General features: G+C 46.2%; 1 pseudogene; it reads left to right on the forward strand.

Moving 5' to 3' along the window:
- Positions 1-406: 406 nt before the first annotated feature.
- The window catches only part of LOC139835764 (uncharacterized), a 38,090-nt pseudogene continuing 12,820 nt past the window's right edge, over positions 407-25,676 (forward strand).

Here is a 25,676-nt window from a genome sequence, read left to right on the forward strand (position 1 = left end):
ACAGGGTACAAAATTGTCGGTTTTATGTGAAACTTTACGTGTACTCATACGTATTCCTCTACATGCTAAAAAAAATTCCTAAATTTTTTACTTTTAAAATATGTTTTATACATACAGGGTGCATATGCACCCATGATCAGTTTTGGTTTTCTGCCTCTTTTAGATGATCTTAATTTTTCAGTAGAACGTCTATATCTAGGACGTCTAAATTCCCTCTCCTATAATTTAGTAATATTTCAAACGGCTATATTTTCAACGGCTATATTCTCAGGTCCATATATACCACCCCTCCCACCTTTCATCCAGCACTCCTTGCTGTGCCTTCTCTCATCTCTCTCTTGAATTCCTCTGTCCTCTACCACATAACAAAATGATGAATGGAGAATTTTCCTCGTTGGATATGCTCATGAATTCGTCGTCGTCTTCATCTGACGACGACGAACTCATTCTTGCAGCATTTGGAGAGCGTGAGCAGGAAGAGAAGAGGAACGCTCGACGCCATGGCGGTTCCAAGCATGGGCGTCAGACAATTGACCGAGCAAGAGATGTCGGATTTGTTCTCCTCTGGAATGACTACTTCAGAGAAAATCCTCGCTATCCCGAACACTTTTTTCGGCGAAGGTTCGCAATACTCCATAACTCTCTGTTTTTTCCTATTTTCACCTCCCTATCTCATTTACTTCTTTACGCACAGGTTTAAGATGTCTAGTACTTTGTTTAAGCGCATAGCCGATACTATACTTGAACATGATTATGATGGTTATTTCACGCAAAAAAAGGAGTGCTTGTGGACTTCTTGGGTTGCATCCATTGCAAAAGATGACTGCAGCAATGCGGATGCTAACTTATGGAATAGCAGCTGATGGTGCTGATTGATACGTCTCAAACGTTTCTATAATTTCTTATGTTTCATGCTAGTTTTATGACAATACCTACATTTTTTGTTCACACTTTATATCGTTTTGATGCATTTTCCGGAACTAACCTATTGACGAGATGCCGAAGGGCCAGTTGCTGTTTTCTGCTGTTTTTGGTTTCAGAAATCCTAGTAAGGAAATATTCTCGGAATCGGACGAAATCAACGCCCAGCATCTTAGAATTCCACGAAGCTTCCAGAACACCCGAGAGCCGCCAGAAGGGAGCCCTGGGGGGCCCACACATGTGGCCGGCGCGGCCCAGGCCCTGGCCGCGCCGCCCTATTGTGTGGTGGCTCCGTACCCCCTCCGACTCCGCCTCTTCGCCTATATAAAGGTCCCTGACCTAAATCTTCGATACGAAAAAGCCACGGTACGAGAAACCTTCCAGAGCCGCCGCCATCGCGAAGCCAAGATCTGGGGGACAGAAGTCTCTGTTCCGGCACGCCGCCGGGACGGGGAAGTGCCCCCGGAAGGCATCTCCATCGACACCACCGCCATCTTCATCACCGCTGCTGTCTCCCATGAGGAGGGAGTAGTTCTCCATCGAGGCTAAGGACTGTACCGGTAGCTATGTGGTTAATCTCTCTCCTATGTACTTCAATACAATGATCTCATGAGCTGCCTTACATGATTGAGATTCATATGAGCTTTGTATCACTATTAGTCTTTGGGCTACTCTTGTGATGTTATTAAAGTAGTCTATTCCTCCTTCACGGTGTAATGGTGACAGTGTGTGTATCGTGTAGTACTTGGCGTAGGTTATGATCATAATCTCTTGTAGGTTATAGAGTTAATTATTACTATGATAGTATTGATGTGATATATTCCCCCTTCATAGTGTAAAGGTGACAGTGTGTATGCTATGTTAGTACTCAGTTTAAATTGCAAAGATCTATTATGCTCTAAAGGTTACTTAAATATGAATGCCGAATGTTGTGGCGCTTGTTAACTCCGGCTTGAGGGAGCTCTTGTAGCCCTACACAACGAATGGTGTTCATTATCAAACAAGAGTATATGTAGCACAAAGAAAGAGAACTTATTTATTATGTGATCAATCCCTAGGCCTTGTTTCCAAATACTGCAAACACCGCTTACTTCCTGTTCTGCTACATGTTTGTTTACTGCATCTTTACTTCCTGCAATATTAGTACCATCAACTGCACGCCAGCAAGCACTTTTTTGGCGCCGTTACTACTGCTCATATTCATTCATACCACTTGTATTTCACTATCTCTTCGCCGAACTAGTGCACCTATATATCTGACAAGTGTATTAGGTGTATTGGGGACACAAGAGACTTCTTGTATCGTGATTGTAGGGTTGCTTGAGAGGGATATCTTTGACCTCTTCCTCCCTGAGTTCGATAAACCTTGGGTGATCCACTTAAGGGAAACTTGCTGCTGTTCTACAAACCTCTGCTCTTGGAGGCCCAACACTGTCTACAAGAATAGAAGCACCCGTAGACATCAAGCACTTTTCTGGCGCCGTTGCCGGGGAGGAAAGGTAAAAGGCACTCATACTTCGGTCCCAGGTAACTAAGTACTTTTCTGTTGCCGTTGTGTGTGTGCTCGAAGCTATTTCCTTTAGATCCTGCAATTGCATCTTTTTGTTTCTTGTTTACACTAGTTAGGCTTAATGGAAAACAACAATAAAATGAGAGATCTTTATGAACTTTATCTTGAATTAGGACATGATGTGTTTGAAGAGAGAATTAAAAAACCCATGGAACTTTATATGCATGCTAATGGGAATGTTATCAGTATGAATGCTTTGAACACTATTGTTGCTAATGCTATAGAAAGTTCTAAGCTTGGGGAGGTCGGTTTTGATGAAAATGATCTCTTTAGTCCTCCGGGTATTGAGGAGAAAGTTTATGTTGGTTATGATATGCCTCCCATATATGATGATTATAATGATAGTGGTCTTTTGGTGCCGCCTACTATGGAGGATAAAGTTTATTATGATGATACTATACCTCCTATATTTGATGATGAGAATAATAATGATAGCTACTTTATTGAATTTTCTCCCACTACAACTAATAAAATTGATTATGCTTATGTGGAGAGTAATAATTTTATGCATATAGCTCATGATAAGAATGTTTTATGTGATACTTATATTGTTGAGTTTGTTCATGATGCCTCTGAAAGTTATTATGAGAGAGGAAAATATGGTTGTAGAAGTTTTCATGTTACTAAAATACCTCTCTATATGCTGAAAATCTTGAAGTTGCGCTTGTCTAGTTTTCCTATGCTTGTTGCATTATGCCTACATGACTTGTTTATTTACAAGATTCCTTTTCATAGGAAGTGGGTTAGGCTTAAATTTGTTTTGAATTTGCTTCTTGATGCTCTCTTTTGCTTCAACTCTTATTTCTTGCGAGTGCATCATTAAAACTGCTGAGCCCATCTTAATGGCTATAAAGAAAGAACTTCTTGGGAGATAACCCATGTGTTTATTTTACTACAGTACTTTTGTTTTATATTTGTGTCTTGGAAGTTGTTACTACTGTAGCAACCTCTCCTTATCTTATTTTATTGCATTGTTGTGCCAAGTAAAGTCTTTGATAGTAATGTTGATACTAGATTTGGATTACTGCGCAGAAACAGATTTCTATCTATCACGAATTTGGGCAGGGTTCTCTGTAGGTAACTCAGAAAAATCTGCCAATTTACGTGCGTGATCCTCAGATATGTACGCAACTTTCATTCAATTTGAGCATTTTCATCTGAGCAAGTCCAGTGCCTCTTAAAAATCCGTCTTTGCGTACTGTTCTGTTTTGACAGATTCTGCCTTTTATTTCGCATTGCCTCTTTTGCTGTGTTGGATGGATTTCTTTGTTCCATTGACTTCCAGTAGCTTTGGGCAATGTCCAGAAGTGTTAAGAATGATTGTGTCACCTCTGAACATGTGAAATTTTGATTATGCACTAACACTCTAATAAGTTTGTTTCGAGTTTGGTGTGGAGGAAGTTTTCAAGGGTCAAGAGAGGAGGATGATATATGATCAAGAAGAGTGAAAAGCCTAATCTTGGGGATGCCCCCGTGGTTCATCCCTGCATATTTCAAGAAGACTCAAGCGTCTAAGCTTGGGGATGTCCAAGGCATCCCCTTCTTCATCAACAATTTATCAGGTTTCTTCTCTTGAAACTATATTTTTATTCGGTCACATCTTATGTACTTTACTTGGAGCGTCTGTGTGCTTTTATTTTCATTTTGTTATTTTCATTCTCTGAATAAATTCATGATTGTGAGGGAGAGAGACACGCTCCGCTGTTGCGTATGAACACATGTGTTCTTAGCTTTACTCTTAATGTTCATGGCGAAGGTTGAACTACTTCGTTCATTGTTATTTGGTTGGAAACAGAAAATGCTGCATGTGGTAATTGGTATAATGTCTTGAATAATTTGATACTTGGCAATTGTTGTGCTCATATAGATCATGTTTAAGCTCTTGCATCATGTACTTTGCACCTATTAATGAAGAACTACATAGAGCTTGTTAAAATTTGGTTTGCATGATTGGTCTCTCTGAGTCTAGATATTTTCTGGTTAAGGTGTTTGAACAATAAGGAAGACGATGTAAAGTCTTATAATACCTACAATATGTTCATATGTGAGCTTTGCTGCACCTTTTATACTTGAGTTTGCTTCAAACAACCTTGCTAGCCTAGCCTTGTATTGAGAGGAATTCTTCTCGTGCATCCAAATCCTTGAGCCAAAAACTATGCCATTTGTGTCCACCATACCTACCTACTACATGGTATTTCTCTGCCATTCCAAAGTACATTACTTGAGTGCTACCCTTTAAAATTCTATTCTTTGCCTTTACAATATATAGCTCATGGGAAAATAGCCTTAAAAACTATTGTGGTATTGAATATGTAGCTATGTATCTTATTTCTTATAAGTTGCTTGTTGAGCGGTAACCATGTTTCTGGGGACGCCATCAACTTTTACACCTTTGTTGAATATCATGTGAGTTGCTATGCATGTTCATCTTGTCTGAAGTAAGGGCGATTTTCATGATCAAATGGTTTGAGTATGCATATTGTTAGAGAAGAACATTGGGCCGCTAACTAAAGCCATGAATCATGGTGGAAGTTTCAGTTTGGACACAAATCCTCAATCTCTTATGAGAATATTATCTGTTGTTGAATGCTTAAGCATTAAAAGAGGAGTCCATTATCCGTGTTAATCCAAGCTAATTAGGACAAGGTGGAGGCACTATTAGTATTCTATGCATGAGGCTTGCAACTTATAGGATGTCTTATACATAACACATATGAATTATTACTACCATTGACAAAATTGTTTCTATGTTTTCAAAATGAAAAGCTCTAGCACAAAAATAGTAATCCATGCTTCCCTCTGCGAAGGGCCTTTCTTTTACTTTATGTTGAGTCAGTTTACCCACTTCTTTCTATCTTAGAAGCAAACACTTGTGTCAACTGTGTGCATTGATTCTTACATGTTTACCTATTGCACTTGTTATATTGCTTTATGTTGACAACTATCCATGAGATATACATGTTACAAGTTGAAAGCAATTGCTGAAACTTAATCATCCTTTGTGTTGCTTCAATGCCTTCTACCTTGAAATTATTGCTTTATGAGTTAACTCTTATGCAAGACTTATTGATGCTTGTCTTGAAAGTACTATTCATGAAAAGTCTTTGTTATATGGTTCAGTTGTTTACTCATTGTCTTTACCATTGCTTTGAATCACTTCATTTATCTCATATGCTTTACAATAGTATGATCAAGATTATGTTGGTAGCATGTCACTTAAGAAATTATTCTTGTTATCGTTTACCTACTCGAGGGCGAGCAGGAACTAAGCTTGGGGATGCTTGATACGTCTCAAACGTATCTATAATTTCTTATGTTCCATGCTAGTTTTATGACAACACCTACATGTTTTGTTCACACTTTATATCGTTTTGATGCGTTTTCCGGAACTAACCTATTGACGAGATGCCGAAGGGCCGATTCTTTGTTTTCTGCTGTTTTTGGTTTCAGAAATCCTAGTAAGGAAATATTCTCGGAATCGGACGAAATCAACGCCCAGCATCTTAGAATTCCACGAAGCTTCCAGAACACCCGAGAGCCGCCAGAGAGGAGCCCTGGGGGGCCCACACATGTGGTCGGTGATACGTCCAATTTGCATCACTATTTTATATCATAATTTGCTATTATTCATTGATATATTTCATATTGGGACACAATACTTATGTTATTTCATCTATTTTGCATATTTCATGATTATTGGAGGATCGAGCACTGGAGCCAGGATTCTGCTAGAAAAAGCACCGTCAGAACGCAATATTTCGGAAGATCAACTGCGGAAGGAAATTATACCAAAAATCCTATTTTTCCAGATGACGAAGGAAGCCAGAAGGGGGAGCCAGTTGGACCCAAGGTGGGCCCAGACCATAGGGCGGCGCGGCCCATGGCCTGGCCGCGCCACCTTGTGGTGTGGGGTCCCCACAGCCCCTTTCGCCTCCTTTTCTTCGCGAAACCCTTCGTCCCGAAAACCTAAGCTCCAGAGGGTACGTCGCGAAGAGCCACAGCCGCCTCTGTGGGGCGGAGAACACCAGAGAGAAAAGAGTTCTCCGGCGGGCAGGAATCCGCCGGGGAAATTCCCTCCCGGAGGGGGAAATCGACGCCATCGTCACCGCCATCGAGCTGGACATCATCTCCATCGCCATCACCATCATCTTCATCATCATCACCGCCATCTCCACCGCAGCACCTCGTCACCGCTGTAGCAATTTGGGTTTGATCTTGATTGTTTGATAGGGGAAACTCTCCCAGTGTTGATTTCTACTTGTTATTGATGCTATTGAGTGAAACCGTTGAACCAAGGTTTATGTTCAGATTGTTATTCATTATCATATCACCTCTGATCATGTTCCATATGATGTCTCGTGAGTAGTTCGTTTAGTTCTTGAGGACATGGGTGAAGTCTAAATGTTAGTAGTGAATTATGGTTGAGTAATATTCAATGTTATGATATTTAAGTTGTGGTGTCATTCTTCTAGTGGTGTCGTGTGAACATCGACTACACGATACTTCACCATTTATGGGCCTAGGGGAATACATCTTGTACTCGTTTGCCAATTGCGGGGTTGCCGGAGTGATGAAACTGAGCCCCGTTGGTATATCGATGCGGGAGGGATCGCAGGATCTCAGAGTTTAAGGCTGTGGTTAGATTTATCTTAATTACTTTCTTGTAGTTGCGGATGCTTGCAAGGGGTATAATCACAAGTATGTATTAGTCCTAGGAAGGGCGGTACATTAGCATAGGTTCACCCACACAACACTTATCAAAACAATGAAGATTAATCAGCTGTATGTAGCGAAAGCACTAGACTAAAATCCCGTGTGTCCTCAAGAACGTTTGGTCATTATAAGTAAACAAACCGGCTTGTCCTTTGTGCTAAAAAGGATTGGGCCACTCGCTGCAATTATTTCTCTCGCATTTTACTTACTTGTACTTTATTCATATGTTACATCAAAACCCCTGAATACTTGTCTGTGAGCATTTACAGTGAATCCTTTATCGAAACTGCTTGTCAACACCTTCTGCTCCTCGTTGGGATCGACATTCTTACTTATTGAAGATACTACGATACACCCCCTATACTTGTGGGTCATCAAGAATATTTTCTGGCGCCGTTGCCGGGGAGTGAAGCGCTATTGGTAAGTGGAATTGGTAAGGAAAACCTTTACTGTTTGTACTGATTTTATTTCTGCCTGCTGCTATAAGTCATTATGGAGAGATCTTCTCTTCAATTTCTATTTGGGAAATCTACTACTACTGCAACGGTAGTGGATAAGGCGCCAGGTGAGGAAGTGATACCATATAAAATACCTATGAAAATTATTGAATGTGTTATGGATAACTGATACGTCTCCGACGTATCGATAATTTCTTATGTTCCATGCCACATTATTGATGTTATCTACATGTTTTATGCACACTTTATGTCATATTCGTGCATTTTCTGGAACTAACCTATTAACAAGATGCCGAAGTGCCGATTCACATTTTCTGCTGTTTTTGGTTTCAGAAATCCTAGTAACGAAATATTCTCGAATCGGACGAAATCAACGCCAAAGATCTTAGAATCCCCGGAAGCATCCAGAACACACGAGAGGGACCAGAGGGGGGCACACGCCCAACAAACCATACCCTGGCGCGGCCTAGGGGGGGCCCGCGCCCCCCTATGGTTTGGCCAGCCCTTCGACCCTCCTGCGCCGCCTCTTCGCCTATATAAAGCCCCTGGATCGAAAACCCTGATACGTTCGACGAAATCCACAGAAACCTTCCAGAGCCGCCGCCATCGCGAGGCCAAGATCTGGGGGACAGGAGTCTCTGTTCCGGCACGCCGCCGGAGCGGGGAAGTGCCCCCGGAAGGCTTCTCCATCGACATCGCTGCCATCTCCACCGCCATCTTCATCACCGCTGCTGCTCCCATGAGGAGGGAGTAGTTCTCCATCGAGGCTCGGGGCTGTACCGGTAGCTATGTGGTTAATCTCTCTCCTATGTACCTCAATACAATGATCTCATGAGCTGCTTTACATGATTGAGATTCATATGAGTTTTGTATCACTACTATCTATGTGCTACTCTAGCAAAGTTATTAAAGTAGTTTTATTCCTCCTGCACGTGTGTAAAGGTGACAGTGTGTGCACCGTGTTAGTACTTGGTTTATGCTATGATCATGATCTCTTGTAGATTGCGAAGTTAACTATTGCTATGATAATATTGATGTGATCTATTCCTCCTACATATGCATGAAGGTGACAGTGTGCATGCTATGTTAGTACTTGGTTTAGTCTGTTGATCTATCTTACACTATAAGGTTACTAAAATATGAGCATTATTGTGGAGCTTGTTAACTCCGGCATTGAGGGTTCGTGTAATCCTACGCAATGTGTTCATCATCCAACAAAAGTGTAGAGTATGCATTTATCTATTCTGTTATGTGATCAATGTTGAGAGTGTCCACTAGTGAAAGTGTAATCCCTAGGCCTTGTTCCTAAATACTGCTATCGCTGCTTGTTTCTTGTTTTTCTTTGCGTTACTCTTCTGCAATACTACCACCATCAACTACACGCCGGCCAAGCTATTTTCCGGCACCGCATACTGCTCATACTTATTCATACCACCTGTATTTCACTATCTCTTCGCCGAACTAGTGCACCTATTAGGTGTGTTGGGGACACAAGAGACTTCTTGCTTTGTGGTTGCAGGGTTGCATGAGAGGGATATCTTTGACCTCTTCCTCCCTGAGTTCGATAAACCTTGGGTGATCCACTTAAGGGAAAACTTGCTGCTGTTCTACAAACCTCTGCTCTTGGAGGCCCAACACTGTCTACAGGAAAGGAGGGGGAACGTAGACATCAAGCACTTTTCTGGCGCCGTTGCCGGGGAGGAAAGGTAAAAGGTACTCACACTCCGGACCTCGGCTACCAAGCTATTTCCCGGCGCTGTAAGTACTCGAAGCTATTTCCTTTAGATCCTGCAATTGCATCTTTTTGTTTCTTGTTTACACTAGTAAGGCATAATGGAAAACATCTGTGAGCTTTTTATTCTATTTCCTGAGTCAAGACATGAATGGTTTAATGCGAAAATTAAAAAACCCATGGAACATGTTAGTATGAACACTTTGAATACCATTGTTGCTAATGATATGAAAAATTCTAAGCTTGGGGAAGCTGGTTTTGATGAGCATGATCTTTTTAGTCCCCCAAGCATTGAGGAGAAAATTTACTTTGATGATACTTTGCCTCCTATTTATGATGATTATAATGATAGTAGTCTTTTGTTACCACCTGTTATGGAGGATGAATTTGATTATGATTACAATATACCTCCTATATTTGATGATGAGAATAATAATGATAGCTACTTTGTTGAATTTGCTCCTACTACAATTAATAAGAATAACTATGCTTATGTGGAGAGTAATAATTTTATGCATGAGACTCATGATAAGAATGCTTTATGTGATGGTTATATTGTTGAGTTTGCTCATGTTGCTACTGAAAGTTATTATGAGAGAGGAAAATATGGTTGTAGAAATTTTCATGTTACTAAAATGCCTCTCTATGTGCTGAAATTTTTGAAGCTACACTTGTTTTATCTTCCAATGCTTGTTACTTTGCTCTTCATGAACTTGTTTATTCACGAGATTCCTTTTCATAGGAAGCATGTTAGACTTAAATGTGTTTTGTATTTGCTTCTTGATGCTCTCTTTTGCTCCAAATACTATTTCTTGCGAGTGCATCATTAAAATTGCTGAGCCCATCTTAATGGCTATAAAGAAAGAACTTCTTGGGAGATAACCCATGTGTTATTTTGCTACAGTACTTTGTTTTATATTTGTGTCTTGGAAGTTGTTTACTACTGTAGCAACCTCTCCTTATCTTAGTTTTGTGTTTTGTTGTGCCAAGTAAAGCCGTTGATAGAAAAGTAAGTACTAGATTTGGATTACTGCGCAGTTCCAGATTTCTTTGCTGTCACGAATCTGGGTCCACCTCCCTGTATGTAGCTCAGAAAATTAAGCCAATTTACGTGCATGATCCTCAGATATGTACGCAACTTTTATTCAATTTGAGCATTTTCATTTGAGCAAGTCTGGTGCCATTTTAAAATTCTTCAATACGAACTGTTCTGTTTTGACAGATTCTGCCTTTTATTTCGCATTGCCTCTTTTGCTATGTTGGATGAATTTCTTTGATCCATTAATGTCCAGTAGCATTATGCAATGTCCAGAAGTGTTAAGAATGATTGTGTCACCTCTGAATATGTTAATTTTTATTGTGCACTAACCCTCTAATGAGTTGTTTCGAGTTTGGGATCGAGGAAGTTTTCAAGGGTCAAGAGAGGAGGATGATATACTACGATCAAGGAGAGTGAAAGCTCTAAGCTTGGGGATGCCCCGGTGGTTCACCCCTGCATATATTAAGAAGACTCAAGCGTCTAAGCTTGGGGATGCCCAAGGCATCCCCTTCTTCATCGACAACATTATCAGGTTCCTTCTCTTGAAACTATATTTTTATTCCATCACATCTTATGTGCTTTACTTGGAGCGTCTGTATGCTTTTATTTTTGTTTGTGTTTGAATAAATTGGATTACATCATGCTTGTGTGGGAGAGAGACACGCTCCGCTGTTGCATATAAACACATGTGTTCTTAGCTTTTAGTATTCATGGCGAAGTTTCTTCTTCGTTAAATTGTTATATGGTTGGAATTGGAAAATGATACATGTAGTAAATTGCTATAATGTCTTGGGTAATGTGATACTTGGCAATTGTTGTGCTCATGTTTAAGCTCTTGCATCATATGCTTTGCACCCATTAATGAAGAAATACATAGAGCATGCTATAATTTGGTTTGCATATTTGGTTTCTCTAAGGTCTAGATAATTTCTAGTATTGAGTTTGAACAACAAGGAAGACGGTGTAGAGTCTTATAATGTTTTCAATATGTCTTTTATGTGAGTTTTGCTGCACCGGTTCATCCTTGTGTTTGTTTCAAACAACCTTGCTAGCCTAAACCTTGTATCGAGAGGGAATACTTCTCATGCATCCAAATCCTTGAGCCAACCACTATGCCATTTGTGTCCACCATACCTACCTACTACATGGTATTTTCCGCCATTCCAAAGTAAATTGCTTGAGTGCTACCTTTAAAATTCCATCATTCACCTTACAATATATAGCTCATGGGACAAATAGCTTAAAAACTATTGTGGTATTGAATATGTACTTATGCACTTTATCTCCTATTAAGTTGCTTGTTGTGCGATAACCATGTTTCTGGGGACGCCATCAACTATTCTTTGTTGAATTTCATGTGAGTTGCTATGCATGTTCGTCTTGTCTGAAGTAAGAGCGATCTACCACCTTATGGTTAAGCATGCATATTGTTAGAGAAGAACATTGGGCCGCTAACTAAAGCCATGATCCATGGTGGAAGTTTCAGTTTTGGACATATATCCTCAATCTCAAATGAGAAAATTATTAATTGTTGTTACATGCTTATGCATAAAAGAGGAGTCCATTATCTGTTGTCTATGTTGTCCCGGTATGGATGTCTAAGTTGAAGAATAATCAATAGCGAGAAATCCAATGCGAGCTTTCTCCTTAGACCTTTGTACAGGCGGCATAGAGGTACCCCTTTGTGACACTTGGTTAAAACATGTGCATTGTGATGATCCGGTAGTCCAAGCTAATTAGGACAAGGTGCGGACACTATTAGTATACTATGCATGAGGCTTGCAACTTATAAGATATAATTTACATGATACATATGCTTTATTACTACCGTTGACAAAATTGTTTCATGTTTTCAAAATCAAAGCTCTAGCACAAATATAGCAATCGATGCTTTTCCTCTTTGAAGGACCATTCTTTTACTTTTATTGTTGAGTCAGTTCACCTATTTCTCTCCACCTCAAGAAGCAAACACTCATGTGAACTGTGCATTGATTCCTACATATTTGCATATTGCACTTGTTATATTACTCTATGTTGACAATATCCATGAGATATACATGTTACAAGTTGAAAGCAACCGCTGAAACTTAATCTTCTTTTGTGTTGCTTCAATACCTTTACTTTGAATTATTGCTTTATGAGTTAACTCTTATGCAAGACTTATTGATGCTTGTCTTGAAAGTGCTATTCATGAAAAGTCTTTGCTATATGATTCACTTGTTTACTCATGTCATTACCATTGTTTTGATCGCTGCATTCACTACATATGCTTTACAAATAGTATGATCAAGATTATGATGGCATGTCACTCCAGAAATTATCTTTGTTATCGTTTTACCTGCTCGGGACGAGCAGAACTAAGCTTGGGGATGCTGATACGTCTCCGACGTATCGATAATTTCTTATGTTCCATGCCACATTATTGATGTTATCTACATGTTTTATGCACACTTTATGTCATATTCGTGCATTTTCTGGAACTAACCTATTAACAAGATGCCAAGTGCCGCTTCTGTTTTCTGCTGTTTTTGGTTTCAGAAATCCTAGTAACGAAATATTCTCGGAATCGGACGAAATCAACGCCAAAGATCTTAGAATCCCCGGAAGCATCCAGAACACACGAGAGGGACCAGAGGGGGGGCACAGGCCCACCACACCATACCCTGGCGCGGCCTAGGGGGGGCCCGCGCCCCCCTATGGTTTGGCCAGCCCTTCGACCCTCCTGCGCCGCCTCTTCGCCTATATAAAGCCCCTGGATCGAAAACCCTGATACGTTCGACGAAATCCACAGAAACCTTCCAGAGCCGCCGCCATCGCGAGGCCAAGATCTGGGGGACAGGAGTCTCTGTTCCGGCACGCCGCCGGAGCGGGGAAGTGCCCCCGGAAGGCTTCTCCATCGACATCGCTGCCATCTCCACCGCCATCTTCATCACCGCTGCTGCTCCCATGAGGAGGGAGTAGTTCTCCATCGAGGCTCGGGGCTGTACCGGTAGCTATGTGGTTAATCTCTCTCCTATGTACCTCAATACAATGATCTCATGAGCTGCTTTACATGATTGAGATTCATATGAGTTTTGTATCACTACTATCTATGTGCTACTCTAGCAAAGTTATTAAAGTAGTTTTATTCCTCCTGCACGTGTGTAAAGGTGACAGTGTGTGCACCGTGTTAGTACTTGGTTTATGCTATGATCATGATCTCTTGTAGATTGCGAAGTTAACTATTGCTATGATAATATTGATGTGATCTATTCCTCCTACATATGCATGAAGGTGACAGTGTGCATGCTATGTTAGTACTTGGTTTAGTCTGTTGATCTATCTTACACTATAAGGTTACTAAAATATGAGCATTATTGTGGAGCTTGTTAACTCCGGCATTGAGGGTTCGTGTAATCCTACGCAATGTGTTCATCATCCAACAAAAGTGTAGAGTATGCATTTATCTATTCTGTTATGTGATCAATGTTGAGAGTGTCCACTAGTGAAAGTGTAATCCCTAGGCCTTGTTCCTAAATACTGCTATCGCTGCTTGTTTCGTTTTATCTGCGTTACTACTGCTGCAATACTACCACCATCAACTACATGCCGCCAAGCTATTTTCTGGCACCACTATCGCTCATACTTATTCATACCACCTGTATTTCACTATCTCTTCGCCGAACTAGTGCACCTATTAGGTGTGTTGGGGACACAAGAGACTTCTTGCTTTGTGGTTGCAGGGTTGCATGAGAGGGATATCTTTGACCTCTTCCTCCCTGAGTTCGATAAACCTTGGGTGATCCACTTAAGGGAAAACTTGCTGCTGTTCTACAAACCTCTGCTCTTGGAGGCCCAACACTGTCTACAGGAAAGGAGGGGGAACGTAGACATCAATAACCGCTATGAAGGGGATGGAACTGTCCATCCTGGTGATCATTTACTGTTTTTGCATGAATTATGCGGGTTATTCAAATGTGCAGGTATTGCTATGAATGAAGTTAGAAAGAAACTATTCTCTATATCGCTGTCTGGTAAAGCGGCGCATTGGTATAAATTGCTGAAGAATGGTGATTCTCTTGATTGGGAGGACATTGTGCCTTTATTTTATTCCAAATTCTATCCTCCAAGTGAAATTCACAAAGATCGTAACCGCATATATAATTTCTGGCCTCATGATGGAGAAAGTATTGCCCAAGCTTGGGGGAGATTGAAGTCTTTAATGCTCAAATGCCCCATTCATGAGCTTCCTGGTAATGTTATTATTGATAATTTCTATGCAAGACTTTCTTTTCAAGACAAGACCTTGCTGGATACTTCTTGTTCTGGATCATTTACACGCAACAAAGAAGAGTTTAAAAGGGACCTTCTTGATCGGATCCAAGAAAATACTGAAGGTTGGGAGAACGACAAGGATAGAGAATCAGGTATAATTTATGATTATAAATGCATTGAAGCTTTTATGGATACTGATAAATTTCGTAATATGAGTGCTACATATGGTCTTGATTCTCAAGTTGCTGCAAATCTTTATAAAGCTTTTGCCTCTCATTATGAATTGCCTAAGTAGAATTTTGATAAGTATCATGAACCGTATAAAGATAAAATTGATTCATCTATTAATAAATGCGTTGTAGTTGAAACTGCTGATCATGTTATTCCTGAAGCTTATATTGAAAAAACTCCTTTCCCTGCTAAAATGAAGGAGTACTCTGTTATAAATAGTGCGGTTCATAAAAGTGAAAAGAAACATGTAGAACCTGAAGAACAAATAAAAGTTGAACCTGCTGTTGCAATAATTAAAGATCTTGTGACTGAAAATGTGGAGGATGGTCATATTATTTTCTGTGAAGATGCTTCTAATATTGTTTCACATCCTAATAAACCCAAACAAGTTAGTGTTCCTATGCTATCTGTTAGAATTGGTGATCATTGCTATTATGGTTTATGTGATATTGGTGCAAGTGTTAGTGCTATTCCTTATGAGCTTTACACGGAGATTATGCATGAAATTGATTCTTGTGAACTTGAAGATAATGATGTGGTTATTCAGCTGGCTAATAGAGAAACTATTTCTCCAATTGGTATTGTTCGAGATGTGGAAGTTCTATGTGGTAAGATTAAATATCCTGTTGACTTTTTGGTACTTGGTTCTGCTGCTAGTGATTATTGTCCTATCATTTTTGGTAGACCTTTTCTAAATACTTGTGGAGCTATTATAGATTGCAAGAAAGAGAAAATTTTGACTAAATTTGCTGGTGAATCTTATGAGTTTAACTTCTCTAAATTTACCAAAACTCCTTATAAAGCTGATTTGCCTAGTGATGATTTTAAAATGGAGCAGTGTGCATCTATTGTTCTTGTTCCTAATAATCCTTTGCAGCAACATTTGGAGAATAGCGAGAGTGAAGTTTTTAGGAAAGAAAGAGATGAGCTTGAGGAAATTTTTCTTCGCCAACCTATTCTCAAGCATGATTTACCGGTGGAAGATTTGGGTACAACACCGCCACCAAAGGAAGATCCTATTTTTGATTTAAAGCCTTTGCCTGATAATCTTAAATATGCTCATATTGATGATAAGAAAATATATCCTGTTATTATTAGTTCTAAGCTTTCAGAGATTGAGGAAGAAAGGTTATTGGAAATATTGAAGAAACACCGAGGAGCTATTGGCTACACTCTTGATGATTTGAAGGGGATTTCTCCTTCTATTTGCCAACATGCTATTAATATGGAAGATGATGCAAAGCCTGTTGTTGAACATCAGCGTCGTCTAATTCCGAAGATGAAGGAGGTGGTAAGGAATGAGGTATTAAAACTTCTTGAAGCTGGTATTATATATCCTATTGCTGATAGTAGATGGGTTAGTCCTGTGCATTGCGTTCCTAAGAAAGGAGGAATGACTGTTGTGCCTAATGATAATGATGAGCTCATCCCTCAAAGAGTAGTTGTAGGGTATAGAATGTGCATTGATTTTCGAAAAGTTAATAAAGTTACCAAGAAAGATCATTACCCTTTACCATTTATTGATCAAATGCTAGAAAGATTGTCTAAAAATACTCATTTTTGCTTTCTTGATGGTTATTCTGGGTTTTCACAAATTGCTGTTAAAACTAAAGATCAAGAAAACCACTTTTACTTGTCCCTATGGAACTTATGCTTATAGGCGTATGCCTTTTGGTTTATGTAATGCTCCTGCTACTTTTCAAAGATGCATGTCTGCTATTTTTCATGGCTTTTGTGAGAGTATTGTGGAAGTATTCATGGATGATTTTTCTGTCTATGGGAATTCTTTTGATAGTTGCTTGCAAAACCTTGATAAAGTTTTGCAGAGATGTGAAGAAACTAACCTTGTTCTTAATTGGGAGAAATGCCACTTTATGGTTAATGAAGGAATTGTATTGGGACATAAAATTTCTGAGAGAGGTATTGAAGTTGATAGAGCTAAAGTTGAAGCAATTGAGAAGATGCCCTATCCGAGGGATGTTAAAGGTATTCGTAGTGTTCTTGGTCATGCTGGGTTTTATAGGAGATTTATTAAAGATTTCTCCAAGATTTCAAAGCCTCTTACTAATCTTCTTCAAAAAGATGTACCTTTTGTTTTTGATGATGATTGTAAGGAAGCTTTTGAAACTCTAAAGAAAGTCTTAACAACTGCTCCTGTAGTTGAACCTCCTGATTGGAATTTGCCTTTTGAAATTATGTGTGATGCTAGTGATTTTGCTGTAGGCGCTGTTCTTGGACAGCGAGTAGATAAAAAACTGAATGTTATTCATTATGCTAGTAAAACTCTTGATGCTGCTCAAAGAAATTATGCTACAACTGAAAAAGAATTATTAGCTGTAGTCTTTGCTTGTGATAAATTTAGATCTTATATTGTTGATTCAAAAGTTACGATTCATACTGATCATGCTGCAATTAGATACCTTATGACAAAGAAAGATGCTAAGCCGAGGCTTATTAGATGGGTACTTCTTTTGCAAGAATTTGATTTACATATTGTAGATAGGAAAGGTGCTGATAATCCTGTTGCTGATAATTTGTCTAGATTGGAAAATATTGCTTATGATCCTGTTCCTGTTAATGATAGTTTTCCAAATGAACAATTGGCTGTAATAAAGGTGAGCTCGCGAGACAGTCCTTGGTATGCTGATTATGCTAACTTTATTGTTTCCAAGTACTTGCCTCCAACTTTTTCAGCTCAGCAAAGGAGGAAATTCTTTTATGACTTGATGCATTATTTCTGGGATGACCCACACTTATATAAAGAAGGAGTGGATGGTATTCTGCGAAGGTGTGTTCCTGTCGGGGGGAAGACCCCGGATAGGGCAATGGACGCGGAGCAGCCGGCTGGCCACTGGCCGGCTCGCGGCAAAGGCCGGCTGAGGAGCAGCCGGCTGGCGCCGTGGCCGGCTGGTCCGGAAGCCGGTTGGCTCTAGGTCCTAGTCGGCCTGGCTGCGGCCACCAATGCTGTAGCTGGGCCGGCTTCTACAAGCCATATCCGACTGGGGTTTGTACCTCAGACCGACTCGAGGCTGGCGAGTCTTGCACTGGAAGGAACCGGGTTGGTGATCCGGGTTCCCAAAGTCCACGCTGACTCCATCTTCCGTAAAGCGCGGGACACTGTGGAGCAATAGTGCCACGCGCCGGACAGGCCGTCAGGGCTGACGAACGATCCGTACTGGCTACAGTGGCTGACGGCGACAGGGACACCTCCTCTCCATACCGCTGACCGTGGCAGCCGGATGGGACAGGCCACGAAGCCTCAACCACTCCTGACGTCACCGCCTCGGGAAGGAGCGGAAGCCGGAGCCGGCCGAGCCGGCCAGTAGACTATAGGGTCTTATATGTAAAGTGCCGGTGCCTATATAAGCCGCACTACCCCTCTAGTGCAGGGACGATCGATCATTTATTGCTCTCACCCACCTACAGAGCTGCCCTGCGAGAGAGACCATCGTCTCCCTTAGCTTCTCAGGAGCAGCCGGACACAGCTCTAGGAGCACCATTGTATTGTGTGATCATCATATACACTCATAGCAGGAGTAGAGGTTTTACCTCCATCGGAGGGCCTCGAACCTGGGTACGTCGCCGTGTCGCTCATGCCCATACTCGCATCCGGATACCGCCGTGAGATCCCTCAGGAACCACTTCGATTAGCCACCCTATGGCATATGCCGTGACGATACCACGACATTTGGCGCCCACCGTGGGGCCTTCAGCATCCTCGGCCGGTGTCTTCATCCGGACGGGCCTCACCATCACCACCGGCGAGCGAGTCGCTTCTGGCTTGATCTGGAGATTCGGCTCCCTCAACTGCGTCAGCGACAACGCTGGCTGCTTCGCTGACCGGCCCTTCCCGGCCAGCGGCAGCGTCATCTCCTTCGGCGGCTTCGACGTCTACGTCGCCACCGTCGCACCGCCGCGCTACCCGCGGCAGGTGCTGCGCTGCGCTAGCCCTCCTCCGCGAGCCGGCAGCAGTGCTCCCGCCAGCCCCGCCGTCGTGCAAGTCATGATGGCTGGCGACGAGCTCCCCACCAAGAACCCGCGCATGCGTGGCCCCGACTTGGAGCGCAACATCGACCCCAACGCCTCCGGCTCGGGCCCGAAAGCGCCACCACCACCGTCTCGGCTGGATGCAGTCCGGGCAAAACTGAGCACCCCGCTCACGCCTGGCGGAGATCCCACCGCCATCGAAGCGGACCTGGAGGCGCACCGCCAGCTTCTCCTCAAGCAAACCGAAGAACTGGCTGCTGCTAAGCGCCAGATCGAGATCACCCAGCGCGAGTACAACCGCGCCCACGGCCTCACTCCAGGCGGCGACGAGCCAAGCCGAGCCGGCCATATCCGCCGCAGGGGCCGCGACCTTGGCGCTGAGATCGCCCGCGACGGCGCTCCCTCGCCGGCTCCGTCCATGGAGCTCCCCGTCTACAACACCCCCGACAAGAACGTGCGCGCGGCAGAAGCCGCCGCAGAAGAGCTGAACCGCCTCGAAGGCGAAGAGTTACGCCGCCGGACCGGGCGGGTGGACTGAGCTGCTCAACGCAGCCAACAGCGGATCGCCGACCCTGTGTATGTCAATGCCCCAGAGCTTCTCACGCTCGTGGAGCTGTGCAACGACAGGAAGGCGCCGGGGACACGGCCGAGTCCGCCTCCCCAGACCAAGCCGGCGCCATGACTCCCGAGCCACGCACAGCTCGGGCCGGCCAAGCCACCAGCCCGAGCGGCGTGCCGCAGCCGGCCCTCCGAGCCGAAACCAGGAGCAAGACTCCGGGCCCCGCCGTCATCACCGGCCGGCTCCAGAAGCAGGCGGCGCGCGCCAGCCGGCACACTCCCGGCTGGGCCCGCGCATCGAGCCCGCCGACGCCCGAGATCGCCTCGACCGGCTGGTCGAATCCCGCATTGCGGAAGAAGAAGCTCCAGCCGGCCCAAAGTGCTTCGGGCCCCGCATCGCCAACGAGCCCACGCTCGAAGGCTTCACGCTCCCCCGCGACACCCCCAAGTACGACGGCACCGCCAAGCCGGAGGACTGGCTGCAGGACTACTCCACCGCAGTCGGCATCGCCAAAGGCAACAAGCGCTGGGCCGTACGCTACTCCCCCCTGATGCTGGTCGGCTCCGCCCGCACATGGCTCAACAACCTGCCAGCCGGCAGCATAAACGGCTGGCTCGACTTCGAAGCGGCCTTCATCAGCAACTTCACCGGCACCTATCGCCGGCCGGGTCGCCCCCAGCAGCTTGAGATGTGCAAGCAGGGCCCCGACGAGACGGATCGCGCGTACCTGACGCGTTGGTGCGAGATGCGCAACTCCTGCGAGGGCGTGCACGAGATCCAGGCCATCAGCTTCTTCATGGGAGGCTGTCGGCCCAACACCATGCTGTGGCACAAGTTGCGCCGCAGTGACCCCAAGTCGATGGCCGCCTTGATGGCCATCGCCGACAAGTACGCGCTGGCTGAGGAAGCCGGCAAGGCGCCGGCTGACGTTTTGCCGGCCCCCGCCAGAAGGGACAACCACAAGCCGGCCGAGGGCGCCTCGCACGGCAGCCGGCAGGACAACTACCGCGGCAAGCGTCACAGCGACCAGCCGGACCGCCGATACGGCTCCGCCCACGTAGCCGCCGTGGCAGACAACGCGGCAGGCGGCAGCCGCCGCCAGAAGCAAACAGACCGGCAGTGGAAGCCGAAGTACACCTTCGAGCAGATGCTCGACTCGCCGTGCAAGTACCACAGCGGCAAGAACCCCTCCAACCACACCACCCGCGACTGCCACTTCATGAAGCGGCTAACAAGCGGTGAACCTCTCCCGCCTCCACCCCCGCCTCCACCAGCCGGCGGGCCGGGTGGCCAAGCCGGCGCAGAGAACGCCAACCTCGAGCACCACGAGGCTAACCAAGTGCACCATGGCGGCCGATATCTGGCCGAAGACGCCACCTACATCATCTTCACCTCCGAGCCAGAGGACAGGACGAGCCAAGAGCGCCATTCCCTCGAGGTCAACGCGGTCATACCGCCGGTCCCCCAGTACCTAAACTGGTCAGAGCAGGCCATCACTTTTGATCGCCGCGACACACCGGCTGTCCTGCCGAAGCCGGGCAGCTACGCCATGGTCCTCGACCCCACCATCGGCACAACCCGGCGCAGCGTGCGTTTTTCGCGCGTCCTCATCGACGGCGGCAGCAGCATCAACATCCTCTACCGCGACACCGCCCGCAAGCTGGGCATCCAGGAGGCCGAGTTGCGCCCCACCCCCACCGTCTTCCATGGCATCGTGCCAGGCCATTGCTGCCAGCCGATCGGCCGGATCACGCTGGAGGTGATGTTCGGGAAGCCGGACCACTTCCGCACCGAGAGAATCGAGTTCGAGGTGGTGGACCTCGTGAGTCCCTACCACGCGCTCCTGGGCAGGCCGGCCCGACCAAGTTCATGGCGGTGCCCCACTATGGGTACCGAAGATGAAGCTGCCTGGCCCCAAGGGGTCATCACCGTAGCCGGCGACTCTCGCCGCCCCCTGGACTGCGCCACGCAGAGCTCCAAGATGGCCCAGACGCTGGTCATCGCCACCGAGAAGCAGCTCATCCACGACGCCGTCGCCCTCGCCAAAGCCGCGCAGACAGACATGCCGGCTGCGGGCAACCCGGCTGGGACGACTCACTTCCAGCCGGCCGACAACACCAAGAAGATCCTGCTGGACCCGGCGCAGCCGGACAAGTTCGTCACCATCGGTGCCGGCTTGAACAAGAAATAGGAAAGCGAGCTCACCAGCTTCCTCCGTGAGAATCGGGACATCTTCGCATGGACTCCAAGAGACATGCCGGGTGTGCCGAGGGAGTTGGCTGAGCACCACCTCCACATCCGGCCTGAAGCCAAGCCGGTGAAGCAGCCTCTCAGGCGCTTCGCCGAAGAACGAAGGAAGGCCATCGGTGAAGAAATCGCCCGGCTCCTAGCTGCCGGCTTCATCATGGAAGTGCTGCACCCGGACTGGTTGGCGAACCCGGTCCTGGTTTTGAAGAAAAACGGCTCCTGGCGCATGTGTATCGACTACACCAGCCTGAACAAGGCGTGCCCAAAGGATCCCTTCCCCCTGCCGCGCATAGATCAAGTCATAGACTCGACTGCCGGCTGTGAACTGTTGTCTTTCCTAGATGCCTATTCAGGCTACCACCAGATTCCTTTGAATCCGGATGATCAAATAAAGACTTCGTTCATTACCCCGTACGGGGCTTACTGCTACACGACTATGCCGTTCGGCTTGAAAAATGCAGGCGCCACCTACCAAAGGTGCATGCAAAAGTGTTTGCAGGATCAAATCGGCAGAAATGTTCACGCATATGTGGATGATGTCGTTGTAAAAACCAAGGAGATGCCTACCCTCCTTGATGACCTGAGAGAAACCTTCACCAATATGAGAAGATTCCGGATGAAGCTCAACCCGGCCAAGTGCACATTCGGCGTGCCGTCTGGCCAGCTCCTTGGCTACCTCGTCTCTCAGCGAGGGATCGAAGCCAACCCGGACAAGATCAGTGCCCTGGAGAAGATGGAACTGCCGCAGTGCCTCAAGGACGTCCAGAAGTTTGCTGGCTGCCTGGCCTCCTTGAGCCGCTTCGTCAGCCGGCTGGGGGAGAAGGCACTGCCCCTGTATCAACTAATGAAGAAGGCGGACAAGTTCGTTTGGTCACCACAGGCGGATGAAGCCTTCCGTGACTTAAAGCGCGTGCTCTCAACCGCGCCAATCCTTGCAACGCCGGCTTCAATGGAGCCGATGCTGTTGTACATCGCAGCCACCAACTGAGTGGTTAGCGTTGTCCTGGTGGTGGAGCGCAAAGAAGCCGAAAACAGAGAGAAGCTGGTCCAGCGCCCAGTCTATTACCTCAGCGAAGTGCTCTCCCAGTCGAAGCAAAACTACCCCCACTACCAGAAGGTCACCTACGGCGTCTACATGGCAGCCAAGAAGCTCAAGCATTACTTTCAAGAACATCCCATCAGGGTGGTTGCCACAGCACCTTTGGCGGAAATCATCGGCAGCAAGGATGCCAACGGCCGGGTTGCCAAGTGGGCCCTGGAGCTAGCCGCCCACACCATCCTCTACGAGCCACGCACAGCCATCAAGTCGCAGATCCTCGCGGACTTCTTCGTCGACTGGGCTGAGATGCAATACCTGCCGCCTGTGCCGGATTCCACACATTGGAAGATGCACTTCGACGGCTCGAAGATGCGCAACGGCTTGGGAGCCGGCATCGTCATCACCTCTCCCAAGGGAGACCGACTGGACTACGTCCTGCAGATCCACTTCGCCGCATCCAACAATGTGGCGGAGTATGAAGCGCTCATTCATGGGCTGAAGCTGGCCAAGGAGATTGGCGTGCGTCGCATACTCGTCGCGACTCCGACTTGGTCATACAGCAAGCATCTGGCGACTGGGACGCGAAGGACGCCAACATGGCCTCATACCGCTTCCATGTCCAGCAACTATCCGGCTTCTTCGACGGCTGTGAATTCCACCATGTGCCACGAGCAAACAACGAAGCGGCTGATGCCTTATCCAAGATTGGCTCAACCCGGCAAGCCATTCCGCCGGGTGTCGCCTTGGCGGTTCTCAAGAAGCCGTCCATCATACCGTCACCGGACTCGGATTCAATATTCGTGCCGGCTGACCCGGGGGCTGCTCAGCCGAACCCGGGGGCTTCATCGCCCAAGTCGGGGGCTAACAAGCCAAACCCGCCGGCTAGCATGCCGAACCCGGGGACTTCTCAGTCCAACCCGGGGGCTTCATCGCCCAACTCGGGGGCTAGCAAGCCGAACCCGCCGGCTAGCAAGCCGAACCCGGCGACCATGCAGTCGAATCCGGAAGCTCCCACGCAGGAGGCCCTGTTGGTCAGCGTATTCGAGATAAGATGCGTACCTTCATGGGCACAAGAATTCCTCTCCTACCTCACCGACGATGTGCTGCCTGATGATAGAGTCCAGGCCAGGCAGATTGAGAGAAGGGCCAAGGCCTATACCATCATCAACCACCAGCTGTACAAACGCAGCGTAAGTGGGGTGTTCCAGCGGTGCGTCGAGCCGGCTGAAGGGATTGAACTCCTACGGGAAATCCATCAAGGAGAGTGCGGACATCACGCCTCATCCAGAGCCATAGTGGCCAAAGCTTTCCGGCACGGTTTTTACTGGCCGACTGCGCTCAGAGACGCAGAAGATTTGGTGAAGAAGTGCAACGGCTGTCAGCGCTTCGCAAAGCAGAGACACCAGCCGGTTTCCGCCTTGAAAACCATCCCCATCACATGGCCATTTGCCGTATGGGGCTTGGATATGGTAGGCCCATTCAGAACAGCGCGAGGCGGCATGACACATCTCTTGGTGATGATTGACAAATTCACCAAGTGGATCGAAGCCAAGCCAATCAAGAAACTGGACGGGTCCACAGCCATCACATTCCTCAAGGAAATCATCGTGAGGTTCGGCTACCCCCACACCATCATCACCGACAACGGCACCAACTTCTCCCAAGGCATCTTCTCTCGCTATTGCGGGGAAATGGGGATCCGGATGGCCCTATCTTCTGTGGCACACCCAGAGTCCAACGGACAAGTGGAAAAGGCTAACGGCTTAGTCCTAGCCGGCATCCGGCCCCGGCTGGTGGAGCCGCTCGAGCGAGCAGCCGGCTGCTGGATTGAAGAACTGCCCAATGTGCTGTGGAGCCTGCGCACAACGACAAACCGCTCAGTCGGCTTCACACCATTTTTCCTCGTATACGGGGCCGAAGCCGTCTTGCCGACTGATATCGAGCATGATGCGCCAAGGATCAAGCTCTACCACGTAAGCCGGCCAAAGAAGCTCGCGAAGACGGAGTTGACCTGGTCGAAGAGGCCCGGCTGCTGGCTGAGTCTAGATCTACCATCTACCAGCAAAGCCTCCGACGCTATCACAGCCGGAAGGTCCAGCCCTTAGCATTCCGAGAAGGAGACCTAGTGCTCCGGCTGATCCAGAGGACAGCCGGACAGCATAAACTATCATCCCCATGGGAGGGTCCCTTCATCGTGAGCAAGGCAGTAGGCAATGATTCCTACTATCTCATAGATGCCCAAGAGGCTAAGAAAAACAAGCCGGACAAGGCTGACGAGGAGACTAAACGTCCCTGGAATGTCAGGTTACTCCGCCCATTTTACACATGAGAGCAGGAATGTATGTATCCCTTGTATCCCTTTCGTGAGTTATGAAAAAGCTTGCGCCAAGAGCGCCGTTTCCGACAAGTTTTTCGCGTGCTTTAACTTGTTTCGCCAATTGGCTTGAACCCTCTCACGCGGTCGGCTCAGTAACGTGATCCGGTTTCCGACAGCCGGCTTCCGATCCAGCTACAGACCGCAACCCGGCTGTCCGGCTGGCGGGAGTAAGGCCTAGGGAGCCGGCACGCGAAAAACGACTAAGAGAAAGAGTAAAAGCGAGTTGACTTGCAACTTTTCATAAAAGTGCCGGATTGCCGAGTTCAGCTCGTTCGACTGAAATACTGTCGGCCTCACCCAGCGGCCCGCTCTTGATCCGGCGACGGATCGCAAGTCGGACGTACGACCGGCAAGGGCACAGCCAAAGAGTGGGGCGGATGGGAAAAAGCAAACGAGTCGAAAGAAAGCAACTCGGCACACAAATGATTAACAAACACATTAAAGTGTGACTTAATTAAAAGGCGGTAATATTCATACATCTGCACCCGGCATCCCGGGGATTTAATAAATTGTCTTGCAAAAGAATAACTGAAAAGCAGGAAATCTAAG

The sequence above is a fragment of the Lolium perenne genome, chromosome 2 (assembly GCF_019359855.2).
Source record: "Lolium perenne isolate Kyuss_39 chromosome 2, Kyuss_2.0, whole genome shotgun sequence".
Lineage (NCBI taxonomy): Eukaryota > Viridiplantae > Streptophyta > Magnoliopsida > Poales > Poaceae > Lolium > Lolium perenne.